At 43.5% G+C, this 25569-nt stretch overlaps 1 protein-coding gene across 1 annotated transcript in view; it reads right to left on the bottom strand.

Moving 5' to 3' along the window:
• galnt13 (polypeptide N-acetylgalactosaminyltransferase 13) overlaps positions 1 to 25569 on the bottom strand; it is a 439485-nt gene that overhangs the window by 287190 nt on the left and 126726 nt on the right. The gene's annotated exons all lie outside the window — the stretch shown is intronic.

Below are 25569 nucleotides of genomic sequence, written 5' to 3'. Positions count from 1 at the left end.
AAAATGCACAATCTGTATTTGAAAGGAATCCCTTCTAACATCATTCCACACTTTTCATAGTAAACACACACTTTACGTCATCTGCAATTCAAAAGTTGAGAGAGTAAAAATCCTCATTTCAGTGAGAATGATGCATTGCAGGACATGCTATTTACTTGATTTGCAATGACATTACAAGTGGGAACTTGCCATAAATTAAAGATTTGTGAAAAAGAGCTTGCCCATACAGTGGTATCCCTGGGGGAAGCACAACAATTTGCAAATTGCTCCTGCAACTATTCAGAATACTGCAACTTGGAGATTGATGGCGGACGGACAGTTCTCACAGTGACTGCACCTTTGCTTTGGAGAATAAATGGAGAAAAACTGACAAAAAACAACTTTCAGAATTGTATTAGAGCATTCCCATATTCACAGCATCCTTCACTAAATCCATTATTGGACATCATTTCCACAAATCTAAGCTTTTTACAAGGCTCATGCAATTATGGGATATCATCTGCTTTAGAATGTTTCTGTCAATATAAAATGACGACAGCATGTGCACTTGTGCAGAAGTGGAGCACTGAAGAGATAAGCATGGCCATTTTATATTTGAAGGTGACAGAATGGTGAAGATGCTAAATAAACTTCCACGTTTCTGAAAGAAGACAGCAGGAATGACTAAGAAAATTATTTATCTGACTGTAAAGTATTGTTGCATTTCTTGAGCTGAGAAGGGCTTTATAAATGAAAGTCTCTACCTTCTTCCCATTTTAAACAATTAAATTTTGAGTTTGCAATTCCATTCACAGCACGCATCTTAATGGCTTATCAGGTGTTAAATCGAGCCAGTCATTTTTTTTAAATTTCAGCCCATTCTTTCATTTTATCCATTTTTTTCCCCATTGGATGTAAGCCTTTTGATTTATTTGTCGAGTTAATCACAAAGCTCCAAACGGTCAAATTACCACTTCTATTCTCTACAGCAAATAGGACTTCCATTCTGAAACCATCAAGCAAACGCTTAAAACTATTATAAGAATATACTCTGAACATCAGTTTGGTACAAAATGTTTGTAGTCCTTATTCATGTTTCATAGTTATTACAGATGAATGAAACATGATTATTCAGAATCTCTGGGACTTCTAGAAATTGTTATTAACATTTTATTTCCCAGTGTGTTTGAGCAAAGGCAATAATTCTGAATTTTTTTGAACCTTATATATAAATTTTGACCCTTTCCATTGGTACAAATATTGTGACCTCAAAACCATGCTCAACAGCACTCAAGCTTTCAGCACTGCAGGTGCCATTTTTGATACCAAGACTTTAGTCCCAAAATAAAGGGCTTGATTCTCCAGCCCCACATACTCATACATAATTCATGCTGGGGCTGAAGATAAATGGAGGAAGTGACATGATACGGTTAGCAACACAGGAACCTCTTTTGGGATTCTCTCAGCCCCCATGCTCCAACGGTATCTGGTGAAGAGTCTTCTCCCAGGCAAGGATGCCATAGAGTTACAAATCCCCTCAGGCTGAAGCATGAGTAGGAAATGAGCAGAGGCAGTGAAGAAGTTTGTTGTAAAGGTAGGAGGGAAGAAACGGTGGAAGAAGCAGAAGGGTTCTCAGTCTTATACAGCTGACATTTTCCAAGAGCATTTCTATTACTCCCAATGCAGCCAGGAGCAGTTTGTGGGTCATCTATGCGTTACAAAGGGAGGCTGCCAAGACCCTGTCACACCTCTTGCAACCTCGGGCAGAATTCTCTGGTTTCGCATGACCTGCTGCACGGCCAGCAAGAATGGAGAATATGACCCTCAGCCAAATCTCCATTCAGAGCAGTGGGACAGGAGAATCCCAGCTGCAGGCCATGTGGAGAATTCCAGCCCACATCTGCAGCTTCATAGTAGGGAGAGGGTAGCATTGCCAGTTGTTGCAAAAGTGGCAGTGGTGCTGAATTTTTGCAATGGCATCCTTCCAGCATGCAGCAAATAACATATGTAACACCTTCCAGTTTGCCAGTTCATTGTTGTATCAAAGATAACAGATGCTCTTTCTGGAGGAGATGGGGACTCAAGTGTTTTCTCAGAACAGAGAGACAGACTGAGCATGCCTATAGCTTTGCCAGGGTAGCAGGCTTTCCAAGGATGCAGGATACTCTTGAATACCTATCTTTGGCTTAATCTCAATGCTGACATGCATCACAACCACTCGCAGAAAGTGCAGTTGGTGTGTGGCAATGCTCAGCACATCTCTCTGGTAAATGACCATTATCCTGGCAGCTGTCAAAGTGTATTAATTCTGTGCAGTCTGTTGCCCCCTCAATCTTTCAGCCACTACATCACAGCAGAGTGGCTGCTAAGCGACAAGAGCTATCCACTTCACACCTGGCTCATGACTCTGCTCCACAGTCCAATCGCATGTTCGGCCTGCGTAAAAAGATAGCCAAGTGAAATCTCATACAGCAATGACTGGGATGTTTAAGCAAAATTTCACTGCCTGGACCACACTGCAGGAACCTGCAGTAGTCACTGCAGTGTGTTTTTATGATAGGCTATCGTAGTAACCTTCACAACCTGACCATCATGAGGACAAAGTCCCAGTGATAAACAAGCAGCTCAGAAGGAGGAAGAGGAGGAAGAAACTATTGGCATATCCACATTCTGACCAGGCTATCCTTCATCACATTCAACTACAAATCCATTAAATACAACCTTAAATTCCACACCTTACCATTCCTCAGTTTTGGACAGCGTACTCTTGGTTACAATCCTGAAATAAAATCTAAACTTTAACCAATAAAATGTCCACTACTCAATATTAAACCCAACTAATCACCCTTGTAGACTCCCTTATTGCCAGTCCTGTTGATTCTTTTGCCTGACTTAGTGCTCCTATTTCAATGCTAAACCAGAGGTTACAGCCTGGTTGGTGCAAGGTTGCTGACTTACATTGAAGCAACAACAGATAACATTGCAGGACACGCTTGAGCAGCTCTGGCCCCAGAAGACACACCTTCAACATAAATTGCAGCAGTCTGTGCTGGCCAGCTGACAGGCAACTACACAAACAGCTGGCAAAATGCCTGTGGGAGGTGGTGGTGGTGGTGGGGGGGTGGTGGAATGGAAACTAATGCTGTCACCCTGAGTGAGCACAGCTAGTTCATGTTCTGGGAGGGCAGCACCCATTGATCCCACTAATCAACTGGGGCACAGATTGCCGGGCTGCTGTGACAGTCTGCAAAACCTTTTTAGCATTGATATCCATAGTCATGCTGGCAGCAATCTGAGCCTGTATGGCTGGAAGCTGAGATTTCATGACTTCAGCCTCAGCTTTCCACAGCAGCAGTCAAATTTTGAGAGGTTTCTAATTGTGCTGAAATGCAGATTAAATCATCAGTGAACAGATGTTGCATCAAGAGAGAGTTCACAAGTGTGAACAACACTTCCATGCTGGAAAAGATGGATACCAAGCTCTGCATAAAGTCTTGTGCCAAATTGGAGCCAGACTCCTCCATGCTCCTTGACAGTGACAACAGGCTTTCTTACAGGTCAGAAAATACACCAAGCACTTTGGTGTGCATGCCCATCATTCCTTTACTGCACAGTGTCCCATCAAAATCGTCAATGGAGCCCTCTGCAGCAGGACTCACGTGCGATCTCACTCTGCAATGAGCTGCTAGCTGTCCTATCATTTCGGCATGTTCTGGCTGGAGCCCACCTATGACTCGCCACATGCAATTCCTGCCTCTAAACCACTGTTTAAAGCTCAGTGCCTGAAATGCTGGCTGCTAGCGTGAAATGAGGGTGGCACAGTTGCACGGAGGTTAGCACTGCTACCTCACAGTGCCAAGAACCCAGGTTCGATTCCAACCTCAGATGGCTGTCTGTCTGGAGCCTGCACATTCTCCCCTTGCCTGCATGGGTTTCCTCTGGGTGCTCCAGTTTCTTTCTACAGTCCAAAGATGTGCAGATGTATTGGCCATGTTGAATTGCCCCTTGGTGTCCAAAGATGTTTGGCTTAGGCGGATCAGCCTTGGTAAATGCACAGAGTTATGGGTATAGGACAGGGTTGGGGCCTGGGTAGGATACTGTTTAGGAAAATCAGTGCAGATTCGATGGGTCAAATGGCCTCCTTCTGAGCTGTAGGGATTCTATGGTTCTATGGAGTGACAGAGTTTCTGGTTCATCAGTTGTTTGCTTCTCTTGCACTTTAGGCCCCCCTTACCAGCTCTTGGCCAGATATAAGTGCCTGGATCTGAAAATATAAAGACACATGGGTAAGTTGTGCCAAGGGAAACCGGAGGTAAGCAGGAGTTGCATGCTTGCAATAACTGCAGCTAGCATTGTAATTCACAATGCGGGATGAGGGGAAGGATGTATGAAGGTGGATTAGCTAGAAAAATACCGTATGGTTTCAGCTCCATTGCTGGCCATGGCCTGAGACCCTCTCCTCCACTGGAGTGAGAGAATGCAGCCTATTCTTTATCAGTTAGTTGATGCTGCCTCTGAATATGGGCCATATTGTCCAGCAAGAGGGAAGGAACCCATTATTTGAGAGTGTGGTACAATATATTTGGGTGAAGTGAATGCCTAAACAGTTAAACAGTTGGCAGTGGGTGCAAATTGTGAATTCTGCAGCATGCAGCAATGCTACGTGGATGAGAATGAGGAGAGGCAACGAATGCCGGGAATGAGTCAGGTCCATAGAAAGTGTTGGCATGAGACGGGGTGGGGAATGAGGGGTGTGTGTCTTTAATGGTGCATTTGTAAGAATATGGCATGTGAAGATACATTCACTCACCCTGATCACTCGTGAGAGGTCGGTGAAGTTTTTGTGGCACTGCACCCTGGTGCTTCGGGTTGGACAGCAGTCATTGATCTTGATGGTTGTCTGCTACCACTGCCTTTCAGTGTCTGGTTGGAAGGCCTCCAGGCACCCCAAAGGGAAGACCATCTTGCACTTGCTGTCCGCCCCCAGTGCAGCAACAGAAACGTCAAGAGCGTGCTCTCTGGCCAGTTGCACCATTTCCAATCTTCAGCCTGCTGAATGACTCTTCTTGGAACCAGCTCCAGCGGCTGATTCAGCCAAAATGTACCTTCCATTTAGATGATGCAGCCTGGCTTAAAGTATTCCAGGCTAGCTTAAACTGATGCAAGGCCTGCATAAACTTAAGACTCCCGTTGACAAGTGGAGCCATTCAGCAGTAGCCCACGGCACAAGTAATGAGCATTTGTCAATGGAATATTTGGGGACCATATTAACACAGAAATTGTTTTATCATACCAGCAGTTATCTTGTACATTATTTTATCAAACCCATTAGGCAGTTTATCTTGGATTCATCATTACGTCCATTAAAACAATAAATTTGAAGCAAATGCATTAAGCAATCATATAATAACATCCCTCACAACACTTACCAGGCTATAAGCATTAAATACAAAAACTGTTTTTTTTTATTGCTTTGCCAATAAAAACTTCATGTGATTCTGCAGTGCATTTAATGTTTGTTACTGCAATACTGCAGGTTTTTAAAGGAGCATCTTAAAGGAGGAAAGAGGCAGACAAGCAGAGAGTTTTAAGAACAGGATTCCAGAGAAAAGGGCCATTTGGCAGATGAATTTATGGATATGTGGTGCAGCAATTAAAACTGGGAATGCTCAAGGGGCCAGAAATCTTAGAGGGTTCTGGGTCTGGAGGGGATTACAGAGGTGGGGAGGGGCAAGGCTAATGTGAGAATTGAAACGAAAGGCAATCATTTTAAAATAGAGGTGTTGCTGCACTGAGTGTCAACACAGGCCAGTGAGCACAAGGATGATGCGAGTTAGGACAAAGCTAAGACAAACTGGGTCAAAGTAGGCCAGTGAGCACAGGACTTGATGTGAGTTGGGACAAAGTCTACACATTCTTGAATGATCTCAAATCTACACTGTAGAGTAAGGGAGGTTGGCCAGGAGTGAGTTGGAATAGTCAAGTCCAAAGGTAACAAAAGGCTAGGTAAGGATTTCAGCAGGAATTGAGCTGAGGCATAAGCAGGGAATCAGATGAGTGTATGCGGGAGGAAATAGATGGCATTAGTGATGTCACAGATGAGTTTGGTGAATGTACCAACACACCAACATACAAAATAGGAGATATAGGCTATTTGCCCCCCCCCCCCCCCAAATATCTGCTCCACCGTTCAATAAGATCATGGTTGGTCTGTTTGTATTTTGAGTTCTATGTTCCCATCTACCTCCAATAATCTATCTACCTTTGCCCTAAAAATATTTAATGAGCTGTTTCTGCCAATTTCTGAGACAAGACAGTTCTGAAGTCTCCCAAAGCTCAGATGAAAAAGCTCTCCTCATCCTGATCTATATGGACTACTACTAATTTTAAAAGAGTGTCCCCTAATTCTGGGCTAACCCACGACAGGGAAACATCCTTTTCACACCCACCTTGTCAGGTCCGTTCAGGATCTTATATTCTTCAATCAAGTCATCCCTCACTTTTCGAAATGCTTGTGGAAATAAGCACAACTTGCCTAACCTTTCCTCATAAGACAACCCACTCATTCCAGATATCAACCTGGTAAGCCTCTACTGAGCCATCTCCAATGCATTTATATCCTTCCCTAAATAAGACGACCAAAACTGTACACAGTATTTGAGACAGAGGGCGGAATTTTCCCATCCTGCCCACCACGGGAATCATAGCAGGCGGGACACAGATCATGCAAAGGTCCATTGATCTCAGGCAGGATTTTCCGGTCTTCAGACGAGTCCAGCTAGAAAATGCTGCCCCCAGTCTCACCAGTGCCCTGTATAAGTGAAGCATGACAGCGTAACTTTTCTATTTACTTCCTCTTGTGGTAAAAGATAGCATTCCATTAGACCTCTTGATGACATACTGGACCCGCATACTAACTCTTTGTAACTATTGAACTAGGAACTCTCCACTTGTTAGTCCTGCTGAAGTGACCAACTTCACATTTTCCCACATCATATTCCATCAGCCAGATTTTTGCCCACTCTAACGTCCATCTGCAAATTCCTTATGTCTTCATATTTTCCCAAATATCTTTGCGAGGTCTATAAATTTATCTACTATGCCTTTGACCCCCTCATTTAAATCATTGGTATAAATTGTAAAGATTTGAGGCCCCAGCACAGGTCCCTGTAGGACTGCATTTGTCACATCAATCCAATCAAAGATCCATTTCTGCATACTCTGTTTTGTACAAGCCAGCCTCAGGAATCTGAAACCCTATCCAAGCTAATATATTACCCCCGACTCTATGAACTTTTATTTTCCACAGTAGCCTTTGATATGAACCCATAACCTCAAGGTCAAATATGAACCAAGGTTCTGCCTTTTGCAGTTGACAGGAAGGAAAAGGAGTGGCTGAATTGCAGTGGAGACCAAAGCTACTGATTATCATCCACAACTCCACATTCCCACTGTATCTCGATAGCCTTTCTTCATAAGACAACCCACCCATTCCAAATATTAATCTAGTAAACCTTCTCTAAACTGTTTCCAATTAGTTTACATATTTCCTTTAAACAAGGGGACCAGTGTTATACACAGTACCCCAGATGAGAAATCACCAATGCTCTATATAACTGAAGCATAGCCTCCCCAATCTCAAAGCCTGATTAGGGTCTCAGTAGGTGTGAACAATTTTAGACTGATATGGGAGTTATCCCAGCTCATCTCAGCTGTAAAGGTCAGCGCAACATCGAGGGCCGAAGGGCCTGTACTGCACTGTAATGTTCTGTGTATATAAGGCAGTGGATTTAGCAAGCGCACGACCTGTGAGCCTGTGCACACCAATGGGAAAGAGACTGCGGCCAGAGTGAGCTTCAGCCAGAGTGATGGCAACGGGAATTTGAAGCTGAGGGGGAATTCGATGCTGTGGGGAAAGAGGTGATCATCTTCGGGAGAGACGGACCTGCTAGGGAGACCCAAGGGCAAGTGAGAGGCAGAAGGAAATTGAACTGTGCCATCACAGCCAGCAAGTAAGTGATTGGTCGGTAGCTGATAAGTCGCTTTTTTCTTTTCTCTTTACTCGCGGCATTGTAGTTGTTGTCATACACTACGATAGTGTTTCCACATAATTTCTGTGGTTTGTAGTTTGTAAAGGTTATATTCGGTAGTGACGAGGAGCAAGAAGGAAGGGCCCAAGAGAATTGGATACAATCTGAAACAGAACATCTTTCAAAAGTTTAATTTAAAGGGGTAAGACATGACAGCAGAGTTCCAAGCCGTGGTTTGCTCCTCTTGCTCCATGTGGCAGGTTGGGGACCGTTCCAGTCCCCTGGGTCAGCGTGTGTGCGGGAAGTGACCCCAGCTATACCTCCTGGAAGCTTGAGTTTCAGAGCTGGAACGACGGCTGGAGACACTGTGGAGCATCCACGAGTCAGGGAGGATCATGGATAGCATGTATAGAGAGTTGGTGACACCGCAGGCTCAGACTCCGCAGGCAGGAAGGGAATGGGTGACCACCAGACAGGGTAACAGAGATAGGCAGGTAGTGCAGGAATCTCCTGTGACCATTCCCCTGCAAAACAGATATACTGCTTTGGATACTGTTGAGGGAAATGACACCTCAGGGGAAAGCAGCAGCAGCCAAACTCATTGCACCATGGTTTGTTCTACTGCAGAAGGGAGAGGTGAAAAGTGTGCCAGTGCATTAGTTGTAGGTGATTCGATTGTAAAGGGAATGAATAGGCATCACTGTGGCTTCAAATGAGACTCCAGGATGGTATATTGCCTCCCTGCTAGAGTCAAGGATGTCTGAAAGCAGGTACAGGACATTCTAGGAGGAGAGGGTGAACAGCCAGTGATCGTGGTACACATCGGTATAAACAACATAGGTAAAAAAAGGGATAAATTCCTAAAAGCAGAATAAAGGGAGCTAGGAAGAAAATTAAGATGTCAGACGTCAAAGGTAATGATCTCAGGATTACTACTGGTACCAGTGCTACGTGTTAGTCACAGTAGAAATGACAGGATATATCAGATAAATACATGGCTGAAGGGATGGTGTCAGGAGGAGGGTTTCAGATTCCTGGAGCATTGGGACTGGTTCTGGGGGAGGTGGGATCTGTACAAATTGGACAAGTTACATCTGGGCAGGACTGGGACTGATGTCCTAGGGGGGAGTGATTGCCAGAGCGATTGGGGAGGGTTTACACTAATATGCCGGGGGATGGGAACCTATGTAAGGAGTCAGAGATGGAAGGAGCAAAGACAAAAACACAAAAAAAAGGTAGAAAAGGGAGTAAGAAAAATGATAGGCAGGGAAACCAAGGACAAAGTTAAACAGGGCAATAGAGAAAAATATTGGGAGCAAGGCAAACAATGTTAAAAAGACAAGCTTAAAGGCTCTGTGCCTCAATGCACGGAGCATCTACAATCAAGTGGATGAACTAATCGCGCAGATAGATGTAAACGGGTACTATACAATTGGGATCAAGGAGACATGGCTGCAGGGTGACCGGGGTGGGAACTAAATGCCCCAGATATTCAATATTTTAGGAAAAAGTTTTTAAAAAGTTTGAAGTTTATTTATTAGTCACAAGTTAGGCTTACATTAACATTGTAATGAAGTTATTGTGGAATTCCCCTAGTCGCCACATTCCAGCACTTGTTCAGTCAATGCACCTAACCAGCACATCTTTCAGGCAATGGGAGGAAACTGGAGCACCCAGAGGAAACCCACACAGATATGGGGAGAACGTACAAACTCCACACAGACAGTGATGCAACCTGAGACCCTGACACTGTGAGGCAGCAGCACAAACAACTGTGCAGGCAGAAGGGCAGACATAAAAGGAAAAGGTGGTAGAGTGGCACAGCTGGTTAAAAGAGGAAATTAACAATATTGAGAAAGAATATTAGTTTTGACAACATGGAGTCTGTATGGTAGAATTGAGAAATAATAAGGGACAAAAAAAATTAGTGGGTGCCATATATAGACCCCCAAACTGCAGTGATGTTGAGAATGGCATTAAACTCAAAAGTAGAGATGCACGCGATAAAGGAATATCGGCGATCATGGGTGTTCTTAATCTGTACACAGATTGGGCAAATCAAATTAACCACAATGCCATCAAGGAGGAATTACTGGAGCGTATACGGGATGGTTTTCTTGACCAATATGTGGAGGAACCAGCTAGAGAGCAGGCCATCTTAGACAGGGTACCGTGTAATGAGAAGGGAATCACTGCCAATCTAGCCGTACAAGACGCCTTCGGGATTAGCAACCATAACATGATAGAATTTATCATCAAGATGGAGAGTTAAGTAGTTGATTTGGAGACTAGGGTGCTGAATCTTAATAAAGGAAACTGAGGATATGAGGCGTGATCCCTGCAAATTGAAGGATAGTGAATGTCATTCCAATATTTAAAAAGGGAAGTAGAGAGAAAACAGGGAATTATGGACCTGTAAGCTTAACATCAGCAGTGAGGAAAATTCTCAAATCCATTATCAAGGACTTTATAGCAGAACATTTAGAAAGCAGTGGCAGGATCAGACAGAGTCATCATGGATTTATGAAGGAGAAATCATGCTTGACAAATTTATTAGAATCCTTTGAAGATGTGGCATGGTGGCACAGTGATTAGCACTGCTGCCTCACAGCATCAGAGACTCAGGTTCCATTCCCAACTTTTACTCGTGTGACATTTGCTCGTTCTCCCCGTGTCTACGTGGGTTTCCTCTGGGTGCTTCGGTTTCCTCCCACAATCCAAAGATGTGCGGGTTAGATGGATTGGCCATGCTAAATTGCCCCTTGGTGTCAGAGAGACCAGCTGGGTAAAATTTATGGGGATAGGGCCTGAGTGGGATTGTGGTCAGTGCAGACTCGATGGGCCAAATGGCCTCCTTCTGCACTGTAGTTTCTATGATAACTTCAATGTAACTAGTAGAGTTGACAAGGGAGAACCAGTCGATGTGGTATATTTGGACTTTTCAAAAGCTTTTGATAAAGTCCCGCTCAAGAGATTATCGTGCAAGATTAAAACACGTGGGATTAGGGGAAGTGTATTGAGATGGATAGAACACTGGTTGGCAGAGAGGAAACAAAGAATAGGAATTAATAGGTGCTTCTCAAATTGGCAGGCAGCAACTAATGGGGTGCCACAGGGACCGGTGCTGGGACCCCAGCTATTCACAATATATATTAATGATTTGGATGAGGGAACAAAATGTAACATCTCAAAGTTTGCAGATGATATCAAGTTGGGTGGGAGGGTGAACTATCTTAAGGGTGCAGAGATTCTTCAGAATGATATGGACAGGTTTGGTAAGTGGGCAAATCAATGGCAGATGCAGTATAATTAGGATAAGTGTAAGGTTGTTCACTTTGGAAGCAAAAACAAGGCAGCATATTACTACCTCAGTCGCAATAACTTGGGAGGGGGGACTGTGCAGCAGTACCTGGGTGTCCTTGTGCACTAGCCACTGAAGGTAAGCATACAGGTGCAGCAGATGGTAAAGAAGGCAAATGGTATACTGGCCTTCACTGAGAGAGGTTGAGAGTACTGGAGGGGGGATGTCTTGTTGCAATTATACAAGGCCTTAATGAGGCCACACCTCGTGTATTGTGTGCAGTTTTGGTCTCCTTTTCAGAGGAAGGATGTTCCTGCTCTCGAGGGATTGTAGCGAAGGTTTACCAGGCTGGTTCTGGGGATGGCAGGACTGACGTATGAAGAGAGATTGACTAGGTTAGGATTGTTTTCGCTGGAGTTCAGACGAATGAGGGAGGATCTCAGAGACTTAAAAAATTATAACAGATCTAGACAGGGTAGAGGCAGGGAGGATGTTCCCGATGGTGGGAGAATCCAGAACCGGGGTCACAGTCTGAGGATTCAGGGTGGACTATTTAGGACAGAGGGAGGAGATACTTCTTCACCCAAAGAGTGGTGAGCCTGTGGAATTCATCACCACAGGAAGTAGTTGATGCCAAAACATTGAATGTATTCAAGAGGTGGCTGGATAAAGCACTTGGGGTGAATGGAATCAAAGGTTATGGGGAAAAAGCAGGATTAGACTATTGAGTTGGATGTTCAGTCATGATTGCAATGAACTTGAAGGGCCAAATAGTCTCCCCCTGCTCCCGTCTTCTATGTTTCTACGTATTCAATTCCCCATGCAATAAATAATAACATTCTACCAGCTTTGCTAATTACTTGCTGTATCTGCAAACTAGCCTTTCATGATTCATGCACAAGAATATCCAGATCCATCTACATCTCAGGGCTCCTGAATCTCTCAAGATTTAGATAATATGCTTTTTTATTTTTCCACATTATAGTCCATTTGTCAGATGTGTCCATTCACTTAACCTATTTATACTCCTCTGTAGCCTCCTTGTGTCCTCTTCACAACATTTGGGGCGGTATGATGGCACAGTGGTTAGCGCTGCTGCCTCACAGTGCCAGGAACCGGGGTTCAATTCCAGCCTCAAGTCACTATCTGTTTGCACATTCTCCTGTGTCTGCACGGGTTTCCTCCAGGTACTCAGGTTTTCTCCTACAGCCCAGAAGATGTGTGGGTTAGGTGGATTGGCCATGCTAAATTGACCCTAGTGTCAGGGGGATTGGTAGGATAAATATATGGGGTTATGGAAACAGGGCCTGGGTGCATTGTGGTTGGTGCAAATTTGATGGTCCAAATGGCCTCATTCTGCACTGTAGGGATTCTATGATTTATCGGATCTTTGTCAAGACCTTGGCACTTACTTGCCAAGGCTGCACTAAAGAGCCTGGAACTTAAAATAAACTAAACTGAGGCTAGATAAACCAGATACAACCAGTTAGCTAATTAAAAACTCGGTTTTCTCACCAGACTACATTCACCTGTCCAAGGCTGAAATAAATTTAATTTATTTACACAGTACTTTGCACAGTTCCTGCTAATTAGAGACTAGATTAAAATTTTCATGAACAAAATTAACACCTTCAACTCCCCACTCTCCAAACTCTTGGGCGTGCACTCAGTTCCTCAGCTGCACTCTTTTGCGAAAACTGCATGAATGTGTTTTTGTAGGGTTGGCTGAGGTATAAATGTTAGCCAGGATAACCTTACAGCACTTTTGTGTTCACGGCCAAGACATAACATTAGATCTTTTATCTGTATTTAAGAGATCAGACAAAGCTTCAGTTTGATGTCTAATATTAAACTGGGTACCTACAAAAGTGCAGCAATCCCTCTGTACTACGCATTTTGTTGGTGAAGATCTCAATATTGTTGTAACCCGAGCAGGTCCTAAATGAAACAAAGCAGCAATATGGGCATTTTGTTAGAGTTTGGGTCAATCCTAACCCTAGCACTCTTGAGGGGGAATCTTCCCATACCACCTGTCATGGGAATCGTAGTGGACAGGGGTGGGGGTGGGGGGTAGGGGAGGAGGACCATGCAAAGGTCCGTCAACCTTGGCCGGAATTTTCAGATTTTGGGGCAAGCGTGGCTGTAAAATCCCGTCCTAGGTGTACACATTGCCAGATATCAAATACCAACAGGTATTGCTGTGGCCCCTCACCAGGGATGGTACATAGTGCAGGAAATGAGGACATATGGAAAAAGAATACAAGCAATTCACCAAAGATCCTTCCAAGACATTTTTCAAACCCATGGCCACTTCATCCAGAAGGTTAAGAACATAAGAAATAGGAGCAGGAGTAGGCCATCTAGCCCTTCGAGCCTGCCCCGCCATTCAATAAGATCATGGCTGATCTGTCTTGGCTCAGTTCCACTTTCCCGCCCTCTCCCCATAACCCTTAATCCCCTCTCTTATCAAAAACCCATCAACCCGCGTCTTAAAAATATTTAGCAAGGCAGCCTCCACCACTTCAACGGGCAGAGAATTCCAGAGATTCACCACCCTTTGAGTGAAGAAGTTCCTCCTCAACTCCGTTCTAAACCGCCTCCCCTTTATCTTGAGGCTGTGCCCCCTAGTCCTACTGTCTTTTTTGAGCGGGAAGAGTCTCTCCACCTCTATCCTATCCATCCCATTCATCATCTTATACGTCTCAATGAGATCTCCCCTCATTCTTCTAAACTCTAACGAGTACAAGCCTAGTTTATTCAGCCTCTCCTCATAGCTCAATCCCCTCAACTCCGGTATCAGCCTAGTAAACCTCCTCTGCACTCCCTCCAGGGCCAAAATATCCTTGCGCAGGTGCGGCGCCCAAAACTGCACACAGTACTCCAGCTGCGGCCTCACCAATGCCCTATACAGCTGCAGCAAGACCTCCCTACTTTTATATTCAATCCCCCTCGCTATGAAGGCCAGCATCCCATTCGCCTTCCTGACCACCTGCTGCACCTGCAAGCTGGGTTTTTGCGACTCATGCACAAGGACCCCGAGGTCCCTCTGCACCGTCGCCTGCTGCAGTTTTTCGCCACGTAAGTAATAGTCCTTCCTACCATTCTTCCTACCAAAGTGGACCACCTCACACTTGCCAACATTAAATTCCATTTGCCATTTCCTGGCCCATTCGCCCAGCCTATCTAGATCCTTCTGCAGACTCTCCACACCCTCCGCACAATTTGCCTTTCCCCCAATCTTGGTGTCATCAGCAAATTTCGACACCCTGCACTCGGTTCCCTCCTCCAGATCATCTATATAAATGGTAAATAGCTGAGGCCCCAGCACCGACCCCTGGGGCACCCCACTAGTCACCAACCGCCAATCCGAATAGCACCCATTGACCCCCACTCTCTGCCTCCTATTTGACAACCAATCCTCTATCCACGCTAACACCCTACCCCCAATTCCATGTCCCCTGACCTTCTGCAATAACCTCTTGTGAGGTACCTTGTCAAACGCCTTCTGAAAATCCAGAAAGACCACATCCACCGGCTCTCCTCTATCCACTGCCCTAGACACATCCTCATAGAACTCCAGTAAATTTGTCAGACACGACTTCCCTTTAATGAAACCGTGTTGCGTCCGCCCTATCAAGCAATTCCCTTCAAGATGCCTCGCAATTTCCTCCTTAATGACGGATTCTAACATTTTACCTACCACAGACGTTAAACTAACCGGCCTATAATTCCCCGCCTTTTGCCTGGCACCCTTCTTAAACAACGGCGTAACATTAGCCGTTTTCCAATCTTCCGGCACTTCCCCGGAATCCAGCGACGTCTGGAAAATAACCACCAAGGCATCCACTATAACCTCCGCCATTTCTTTCAGAACCCTCGGATGCATTCCATCCGGTCCTGGGGACTTGTCCACAATCAGCCCCTCCAGTCTGTCGAGCACCACCTCTCTAGTAACAGTAATGTCATTAAGACCCTCCATTCCTACCACCTTTCCATCTCTAACACCTGGCAAATTATTCACGTCCTCCTCCGTGAAGACAGAAACAAAAAAGTTATTCAAGACCTTAGCCATATCCCCATCCCCTACCACTAGCTCCCCTTTCTCATCCTCTAAAGGACCAACGTTCACCCTAGCCAGCCTCTTCCTTTTTATATATTTATAAAAACTCTTGCTATCCTTTTTTATATTAAGTGCTAGCCCAGCCTCATAGCTTCTCCTACCCTCCTTTATCAACTTCTTTGTCAATCTTTGTTGACATTTAAACCTTTCCCAATCCTCTTCTCGCCCACTGCTCTTAGCTACTCTAAATTCCTCCGCTTTTAATTTAACACTTTCCTTCACCTCCTTCGTTATCCACGGCTTATTACCTCTCTTCCTACTGTCCTTTTTAACCATCGGAATAAATTTCTGCTGAGCACCAAGAAAGATCTCCTTAAAGATCCTCCACTGCTCCTCAGCAGACCTACCTTCCAACGCACTCCCCCAGTCCACATTTGCCAATTCTTCTCTCATCCTACCATACTCCCCTCTATTCAAACAAAGGACGCGTGTCCGGGAACCCACTTTCTCCTCCTCCATCTGCACCAGAAACTCCACCATACAATGATCACTCTCTCCAAGAGGATCCTTCACCGCAAGGTCCCTAATTCTACCCGCCTCATTACATAGCACCAGATCCAAGATAGCTCGCTCCCTCGTCGGCTCCAACACACACTGTTCAAGGAAATTATCCCGGCAGCATTCCAAGAACTCCTCCTCGAGCCCACCTCGTCCAACATGGGTCGACCAATCAATATGCAGATTGAAATCTCCCATAACTACTGCCGTCCCATTCCTGCACGCCGCACTTATTTGCGTGTTAACAGCCCGCCCCACCTCCAGATCATTATTCGGGGGCCTATAGACGACACCCACCAGCGTCTTCCTCCCTTTGCTGTTCCTAATCTCCACCCACAACGATTCCACGTTCTGCTCTTTGGCTCCGATATCATCCCTTGCTACCACCTTGATACTATCCTTAATCAGCAGAGCTACGCCACCCCCTCTTTCCTCCTGCCTATCCTTCCTAAACACTTGATAGCCCTGTACATTCATCTCCCAGTCCCTGTCACCTTGCAGCCACGTCTCTGTAATGGCCACCAGATCGTATCCATTTGTGTCGATCTGCGCCACCAGCTCATCCACTTTATTCCGAATGCTTCGTGCATTCAGATAAAGCGCTTTCATCCCAGCCTTCACCTGGACCCTATTTGCCATAACGCCACCAATTGGGACATCCTCGGCCTCTTCCCTTACCTGTACCCTATCCTTAACTTTAGACCTCGTAGCGTCACCTACCCTCGCACCCTCCCCCCCCCCTAATTAGTTTAAAGCCCTGTCTACAGTCCTCTTTACTCGATTCGCCAACACTCTGGTCCCAGCACGATTCAGACCAACCCCATCCCGCCCGAACAAGTCCCACCTACCCCAATACTGGTGCCAATGCCCCATAAATTCGAACCTATTCCTCCCACACCAATCCCTGAGCCACCCATTCACTTCCTTTATCTTGTCAACCCTACACCCGTCTGCACTCAGTTCAGGCAGTAGCCCAGAGACGACCACCTTGTCGGTTCTACTTTTTAATTCCATTCCCAGCTTCTCATACTCCCTCCCCAGATCCTCAGTCCGCACCTTGCCTACGTCGCCGGCACCCACATGTACTACAACGACCGGGTTCTCACCCTCCCACTCCAGGTTCCTCTGCAGCCCAGCTGCGACATCCTGTACCCGAGCACCAGACAGACAACACACCCTTCTGTGCACTTTGTCATTGTGACAAAGGACAGTGTCAATACCCTTCACCCCACTATCCCCAATCACTACTACGTTCCTTTTCCCCTTCTCTTTGCCTATGTCCTGCTGCATCACTGTACCGTGTGCAGTTTGCTCACCAACCTCACCTGCTTCGTCCTCTTCCAGACTGGGAGCAAGAACCTCAAACCTGTTATGCAGATTAAGAGGCTGAGGCCTCCGCTCCTCACCCCCCTTCCTCCTCCTCCCAGCAGCCCCCTTTTGTCCCTGACCCTTAGATTTAGCCAGTCTAGGGGCACCCTCTCTCCCCCTGATGAGCCTCAGTGTCTGTAGCTCAGAGGCCAGCTCATCCACCTTGAGCTGGAGCTCCTCCAGCAACCTGCACTTACTGCAGACATGGTCACTGGGAAGGACCCTGGGGTCCGCCAGTTCCCACATCAGTTAAGAGCAGCAGATACATGGGAACACCACTACCTGCAAATTCCCCTCCAAGCCACTCATTATCCTGACTTGGAAATATACTGCCAATCATTTGCAGTCACTGGCTCAACTTCCTGGAAGTCTCTCCCAAACAGCATTGCGAGTCAACAGCACATGGACAGCTCACTGCCACCTTCTGAAGGGCAACTAAGGATGGGCAATAAATGCTGGCCCATGTCCCACAAATGAATAAAAAAAGTTACATTACAAATGACTTTGAGGTATTGTATATTCCCTTTCCAAACTCATACATAACTTGATGCTAATGGTCTTTATTATGCTCAAGCATGATATAAGCAGCAATATCATTATCTCCAAGTTCCTCTTCAAATCACACAGCATCCTGAATTAAACATCTATCATCATTCGTGGCAGTGGTACTCACATCCCAGGAACAAATAAATAAAAATGTTACACAAGTGACAAATTCAGATACATACATAATGAGACAGTCTCATCAGAAACCAAATTTGACAGTAGTCCCACATTCTTTTGATACAATTAGCAAGTCAGATTAAAGTGGTAATTCTTTTAAGTGTAACAAACATTAAAGCATGGCAACAAAGAGTCTTAATTATTGTACATGGTCAGTAAACCGCTCCCAGTACAAACAGTAAACTTATACTGTACAGCCTGAAGGATGATGAGAGCTACATATGGTGTAAACTTAATGTGCTGCAATGACCTGTTCTAAGCCACTGAACAGGATCAGGGCAGCATCGAGTCTCTGTACAGGCTTCTATCTGGAATCCCTCCTTTCATTTGGCATTCACTGCAACAAGACAGCCATCACTAAGAATAGAAAATAATTTCTATTCCAAGTGCCTCAATTAAGTTAGGCTGCAGTACAAAAGAAAATCAAATACAACTCCACAATTCAATTGAAGAATCAAATCACCAGATAAATAAAAGATTCTCTTGAGAACTCTGAGACAATGAGCCACTTACCTTCAACGGAGTAGTCCTTCTTTGAGTAACAATCAGGTTCAAAATACCAGGTACAAGGGGAAACATGTTACTGTCCCAGTACACTTTGTCCAATAGGAATAACAAGATATTCCCTATTGTTTTGTAAGCTCGCTGAACGATATTCAATTATGATGACCAAAGCAAACAATAAAAAAAGATAGCTGAGAACTACCTTCTTAATTTTACAGATATTAATAATTCATAATGAATTTCACAATAATGAAAATCCCGACTGAACTATGTTGTTCAGCATGGAGGTAAACAAGTGAGTGATCCTGGAGCAGAAAAGCAATAATTTAAAAATATTGACAGATTTTCTTTTATTTATGGAGGCCAGAAAAAGAGGAAAGACTCAAAGAGAAAAACATTTTTTTCTACCTTGCTCACAGTGGAATTAATTACACAACTACACATTTCTGAGATATGCTTGAAAAGTTACACTTAAAATTATGTTTAAGTATTCAAGAAAGAAACTATATTGGTTTGGCGTTTGTGTAACATTAGTGAGGCTATCAGCACTGGCTGTTATTACAGGATAAAACTGACAGCAATGTTCACACATGCACATTAAACATGGAGATCCAGATGTTGCTGTCAGATACCCTGTTCCTCTGCATGGTATATTGTTGAAGTCTTCAACAGCAGATCTTGCACTATAATGCCATGAACTTGAAGTACTTAAAGCAGTAAGCAGTCAGGCTAATGCATTTAAGAGCATGAGAGTTTTTAAAGATGTAATTATATAATAATTATTACTGAATAATCATGCTGGCCCTGGAAATTAAATTTTAAAAGTGTGCAATTTCTATCCTTAGAAAAAAATTAGTAGGTGCATCTTTTTAAAAAAAGGATTTTCAAATGTTTCTAATTGTCACTTTTATCTGTTTCTCTTATTTCTATCCGTAATTCCCAATCTTTACCATTTAAATCTAATTTATATTTGCTGATTCATACTTCCTGATTTGAACAGTGAGATCTCAGTGAGAATACTTCAATCTGATTGCTTGAAGAGCCTCTTCGCTGACTGTTTAATTGTTCAGATGTCCAAATGGAGGGCTTGTTCTGGAAAATACATCATATTAAGCCTAGGGTCTAGCATATTGTGCCTTTAAAGTCTCTAATCTTGATTATACTAGTAAGCACTTGGCTCCCTTGCCATCTGCACCCTCCACAAACTTATGCAAGTCCATATCTAACTTAGGTCAAGTCTCATTCACATATTACTAGCATATTCACTTATCTGCATTGGCTCCAATTTCAGCAATGTTGAATTGTATTAAAATTCAAATTCTCGTCTTCAAATGCCTCTGCGGCCTTCCCTCTACCTATCTCTCAGTGTAATTTCTTTAATAACACATCTATGAACCATTTTGAGAAGTTTAACTGTGCTAAAGGTGCTATGTAAATATAAGCTGCTGTTGTGATATAAACTGTCAGTTCCAAAGAATCCAAGCACCTTTTCAAACAAAACGATACCATTTTTTAAACAAAAAAACTTTATCCTACCCAACTTAACTCTCCTTTCAACTACTTCAAAAAGTAATGACAGAGTGCTTTTATGTTGTATTCTACTTGCTGTATTTTACTATGGCCAACACAAAGCTAAAATCCTTTAGACAGTGCTTAGCAAAGTGCACACAACATAATCCTGTGCAAAAGGTTCAACAATTCTGTCTCAATCATACATCCAGCCAATTCTTTATTTTTTTCCAAACTCCATATTTTTTCAATATACCAGTTTAACATGACTAAAATTTTTATGGAAGAGCTTAATGTTGCAACACCACCTGTAAGTTTCCCTCCAAGCCACTCACTATCCTGACTGAGAAATATACCACTGTTCCTTCGTATTCTCTGGTCAAAATCCCTCTCTAATGGCATTGTGGGTCAACCCACAGTACGGGGACTGCAGCATTTCAAGAAAGCAACTCACCATCTCCATCTCAAAGCCAGTGATGGATGGCTAAAGTTCTAATCAGCCAGAGATGTCCATGTCCCACGACTGAATAAAAAAAAAGTTGAAAGCAACAGTTTGATTAACCACGGTGACCACCTCTGATCTGAAAGCAGTACAGAAAGGAAAATTTGTCATTTCTTTTAGTGGCCTAGGGGATCTATACTTATTTTTAAAAAGAGTATCTGAAAAGGAGTTTTAAGGGCTTGCATTAGTTGTAAAGGGATCAATTGTAATTTTCATCAGTAAAAAGAAATGCTGTTCCATGTGACCTGGCAACCCTTGACCTGGAAGCAGTATAATGCCAATAAGAAGGAAGTAACAAAAGAAAGCACGTGGCTAACAGACAGAGGACAGTTACAAGCAGAGGGTGGATCAAGGCGTCAGCGTACTGATGAAGACACGGAGCAAACAGCTATAGAAAGAAGAACAAAAGTCATTGTGAGAAAAAGCAAATCGCAGTCATGAACAGTATTTGACAGGAAAGGAAGCAGGAACCCTGGGAGGTACTGTGCAAGCTGGTGAGAAAGGCTAAAACCTGGACAGTTGTGTAGATAGCTCAGTGAAGCCAGAAGTGGCTAAACCGTGAACCATGCACCACAGGTTTGTTAAGTGAAAAGAAACTCTGTAAAGCTACACCAGCACAACTGTCAAGACCCAAGGAGAAAGTGACCGAAGTTTGACTTACTGATAATAGTAGCTGTGAAACTTAGAGGTGAAAGCTGTTGTTGGATGGAACTCCTGACCTATTTTTCATGAATAAAGATCAGCATTTGTGGAAGTGTGTAACTATGTGGTGCAACATGCCTAAGGGAAGTAAAACTGGTGCTTTTGCTTGTATCAGACAAATCTTTGTTATATCAACTATTTAAAGTGAAATTTAGCTGTTTGGTTGAAGTATCGTTTGCTTATTAGGAAGTGTAATTTGTGTTGGTTCTGATTCGTGTTAAAGTAAGAGTTCCAAGAAGTAAAACACCGTTGGTATTTTATTCATTCGGGGATCTTTCAGTATGTAATAAGAATCTATTCCACATTAAAAGTCTTTTAATCTTCTGCCACTGGTTAGCTTCTGTGTGTAATTTTGATCCGAACATATGGTGCAATTGCACCTGTGATAAATGGTAGCTTCTTATAGTTCTCAGGAGGTCTCACCTGATAAGATGAAAACTATTTCCACAGAATAGGAACGGAAAAAGCATAAAAATTCTTATTAATAATTTAAAAAGTTTCAATTCTCGAGTGAAAAATTAGAATACTACATATCTTAACAATGTGCAACTGAGCACCTAAAGAGCAGTACTCTACACATCACATACCCATCCAACATTCTGTTCTCAGGTTATTCATTTAGAAAGACCTCGAGGCTTTTTCTGCATGCTGTATTTTCCTTGATTAATATGTTAAAACAGTTAAATAACTCACTTCAAAGTGTGTTTCACTGGCCATCAACTTTCAAAGCATTTTGTATTGTATTTCAAGACAATATTAATTAGGCATCTTAAAGAGCACGATGAACAGCTTCCTTTCTGTTCAATAAAATTGCACTGATATTGCAACAAAATAAACAGACAGATTTTACAAGCTACACTCCTTCCTCATTACATCTGTACTGACATTACATGTCAATGGACTACCAGCACACTTCTTAAATTAGCTATAAAGCGCAGCAACACAGTGGCTCCCACTGCTGCCTCTCAGCACCAGGGACCTGGGTTTGATTCCCAGCTCGGGTCACTGTGTGCAGAGTCCGCAAATTCTCCACGTGTCTGCATGAGTTTCTTCCAGATACTCCAGTTTCCTCCCACAGTTAAGACAACATGCTGGTTAAGTGCTTTGGCCATGCTAAATTTTCCCTCAGTGTACCCAAACAAACACCAGAGTGTGGCGACTAGGGGATTTTCATAGTAACTTCATTGCAGTGTTAATGTAAGCCTACTTGTGACACTAATAAACAAACATAAATAAAACAGAATAGCTTGAACAAATACTCCACAACCCTTTTTTATTGTTTCATGGGATGTGGGTGTCACTGTCAAAGTTTGTTGCCCATTCCTACTGTTGTTTGAGAAGGTGGTGGTGGGGCACTTCCTGAATTGTAATGGTTCCCCAGGTCCACTCTAATGCACAGGTTTAACAGGAGAATATGTGTCCATAAGCTGTTGCATAAAGGAGGAAGTTGTATTGTCAGAATTGCATTCTGAAAAAACAAATTATCTTCTTAATATGCCAAGTGATTTGATTCCTACAACCGCTCACTGAGCATCACTGAACCCAGAAGAAAAGCTCAGGTTTTGCTTCACTTTGAACAGAAATTCATTAGGAGCCAGACTACGCCAACATTTATCAATTCCCCCACTGCCACCAGTTGTTACCACGATGGCTCACAAATGCAAGAATTCTCTACCGATTGCAATGAAGAACTGCGCATAGACCACAAGGGTGGCAGTCCAAGGAAGTGTCGGGCAATTAACATATATACATGTAGCACTACAAGAAGCAAGACTGCATGAACAACCTTTAAGATAATGCCTACAAAGAGGTTCACTGCTGGGAATGGCTCTATCTACCAAAGCAGTTTAAAAAGATCAATGAAAACTGTCCATTTAGACAAGGAATAGAGTTAAGCCTCTCCAAACAGGCATCCTTGTTGTTCTTCCTTAACGAGCAGTCATTCTTGCCTTAAGCTTTTATTCCAATAATCAATCTCTGATGGTGTTCTTACCACAGACCTGCATTCAGATGGAGTGCCATTCACCAGGAACACAGCTTAGTTCTGACATAAATAACACAAACAAGGTGTCAAGTAATTATATCTAAGATATATATGTTATCTGTAAAAATTTATTGATAACAAAGCACAGTCATTTATCTCCATCTTTCATTTAGTATGATCAAAGCACAAGATTTCAATGCGATCTCAATGGGTGCCATGGCAGCACAGTGGTTAGCTATGCTGTCTCACAGTGCTGGGGCACAGGTTCAATTCTGGCCTTGGGTGACAGTCCAGATTTGCATGTTCTCTGTGTCTTGAGTGGGTTTCCTCCAGGTGCTCCAGTTTCATCCCACAGTCAAAAGACGTGCAATTTAGGTTGGTTGGCCATGATAAATTGCCCCTTAGTGTCCCAGGAAGTGTAGGTTAGGGGGAATAGTGGGGTAAATACGTGGGGTTACAGCCTGGGTATGAGTCAGTGTGAACTCAATGGGCCAAGTGGCCTTCTTCTGCACTGTAAGGATTCTATGATTCTTGACTTCTGGTCATTGTCATGAATTGTGAATGTGATTTTTAAATTGTACTGAGCTGCTCACAAGAAAGGATAACAAGAGGAAATTTGATCCTTTCGTTCAAGGCCTTTCTTGCATAAGTAATCAATGCTAGTAGAGAAAAAGAATTGGCATTTATATAGCACCTTTCACCACTCGGGAGGTCACAAAGCACTTTAGGGTATTGGCTCTACCTTTGAATTATAGTGGAAATGTGGGAAATGATGCAACCAATAAATGACCATGTTACAATGACCAGATAATAACAACACAGTGGCACAACGGCTAACACCACTGCCTCAGTGCCAGGGATATAGGTTCAATTCCCTCCTTGGGTCATTTTCTGTGCAGAGTCTGCACATTCTCCCTGTGTCTGCATGAGTTTCCTCAGGGTGCTCCCACAATCCGAAAGATGTGCTGGATAAGTGCACTGGCCATGCTAAATTCTCTCTCAGTAAACGAACAAATGCCAGAGTGTGGTAACTAGGGGATTTTCACAGTAATTTCATTGCAGTGTTAATGTAAACCTACTTGTGACACTAACATTTAACTTTTTAAACTGTTTTAGTAATGCTAGTTGAGGGATAAATATTGGCCAGAATTGACAGAACTCCCTGGTCTTCAATGGGTCTTTTACATCCATCTAGAAGGGCAGATGAGACCTTAACGTAGCACCCCATATGAATGACAGCATCTCCACGGCTGGAGCACTGCCTCAGGACTGAAGACCCAGCCTGGAATTGTGCTGAAATCTCTAGGATGAGTCATGAACAAACAACTTTCAGAATTATAGACCAGAATGGCTCAAGTTGTGGAGCAGATTGTTTTATTAAGAGAGAATTCCTCCATACAAAGGCAAGCAGAATCCAAAGAACAGATGCATATCGTTGTAAACCAGTCTGATACTCAATGTTACTGCAGAAATTTGATTTAAAAGCATATGTTGATCGCCTAATGAAGTTGAAAAGATTTGGATAGTACTGTGCACATGTAATGTGCTATTTTTGCTCTGCAAGTTTCAGATCTAAACTAGTGTAAATCCATGCACCAAGTGTACCTCTTAGTGCTGTCCTGCTCTGAAACATAAGAACACACTGAATTGGGAATAAAGCTTTTGTCCATCCACTGATCCAGAATTCAAACGCACAGAAGGCTGGAAACCACGAGATTGTTTCTGTACTATGTGGTATATTTTCTTTAATGTAAAAAAAACCTGATAGATCTTGGTATGGAAACATCCCAGACCATGATATTTATCTTTCTGATGATGATGGCCAAACCAAACTCTTCAAAGTCACAAGAGAGAGTTTTTCCATTTGAAGCTGCAGATTTGGAATGTTAAATGTGGCGACGTCAACGCAATGCAACTCTCTGATGAGGACTTGGCATGCCTTTATCTTGTATCTTGGGCAAGAAAGGCTGAACAGCTCTGTCAGTTTGGCATGTAATGAGCGTATGCTAACTGAATTAGCAAACTTTAAGACCACTGAGTTGGTGACCTTGTCCTATCAAGTGATGGAGAGAACATGGGCGGAATTATAGCGGGCGGAATGTAAAAGGTCCGTTGATCTGGGGTGGGATCTTCTGATCTTGGGGTAAGCGCAACCGGAATATACAGCCCTATGTCTCAAAAACAGCAAATGTGCAAACTTCTTCCCATGCTTAGCTCATGTTGTCCAGGTGTCACCACTGAGGGGGAGCGTACTGAGGACACAGGCTCAGTAGACACCCAATTTGAAGTTCTTAACCAGTTTGCTGTTATTTCACATTTATTCAGCAATTAAACATAACTGCAATTTTT

This window comes from Carcharhinus amblyrhynchos, chromosome 11, assembly GCF_965287045.1.
Source record: "Carcharhinus amblyrhynchos chromosome 11, sCarAmb.v2.hapA, whole genome shotgun sequence".
Taxonomy (NCBI): domain Eukaryota; kingdom Metazoa; phylum Chordata; class Chondrichthyes; order Carcharhiniformes; family Carcharhinidae; genus Carcharhinus; species Carcharhinus amblyrhynchos.
This window is presented reverse-complemented; position numbering and strand designations above follow the sequence as displayed.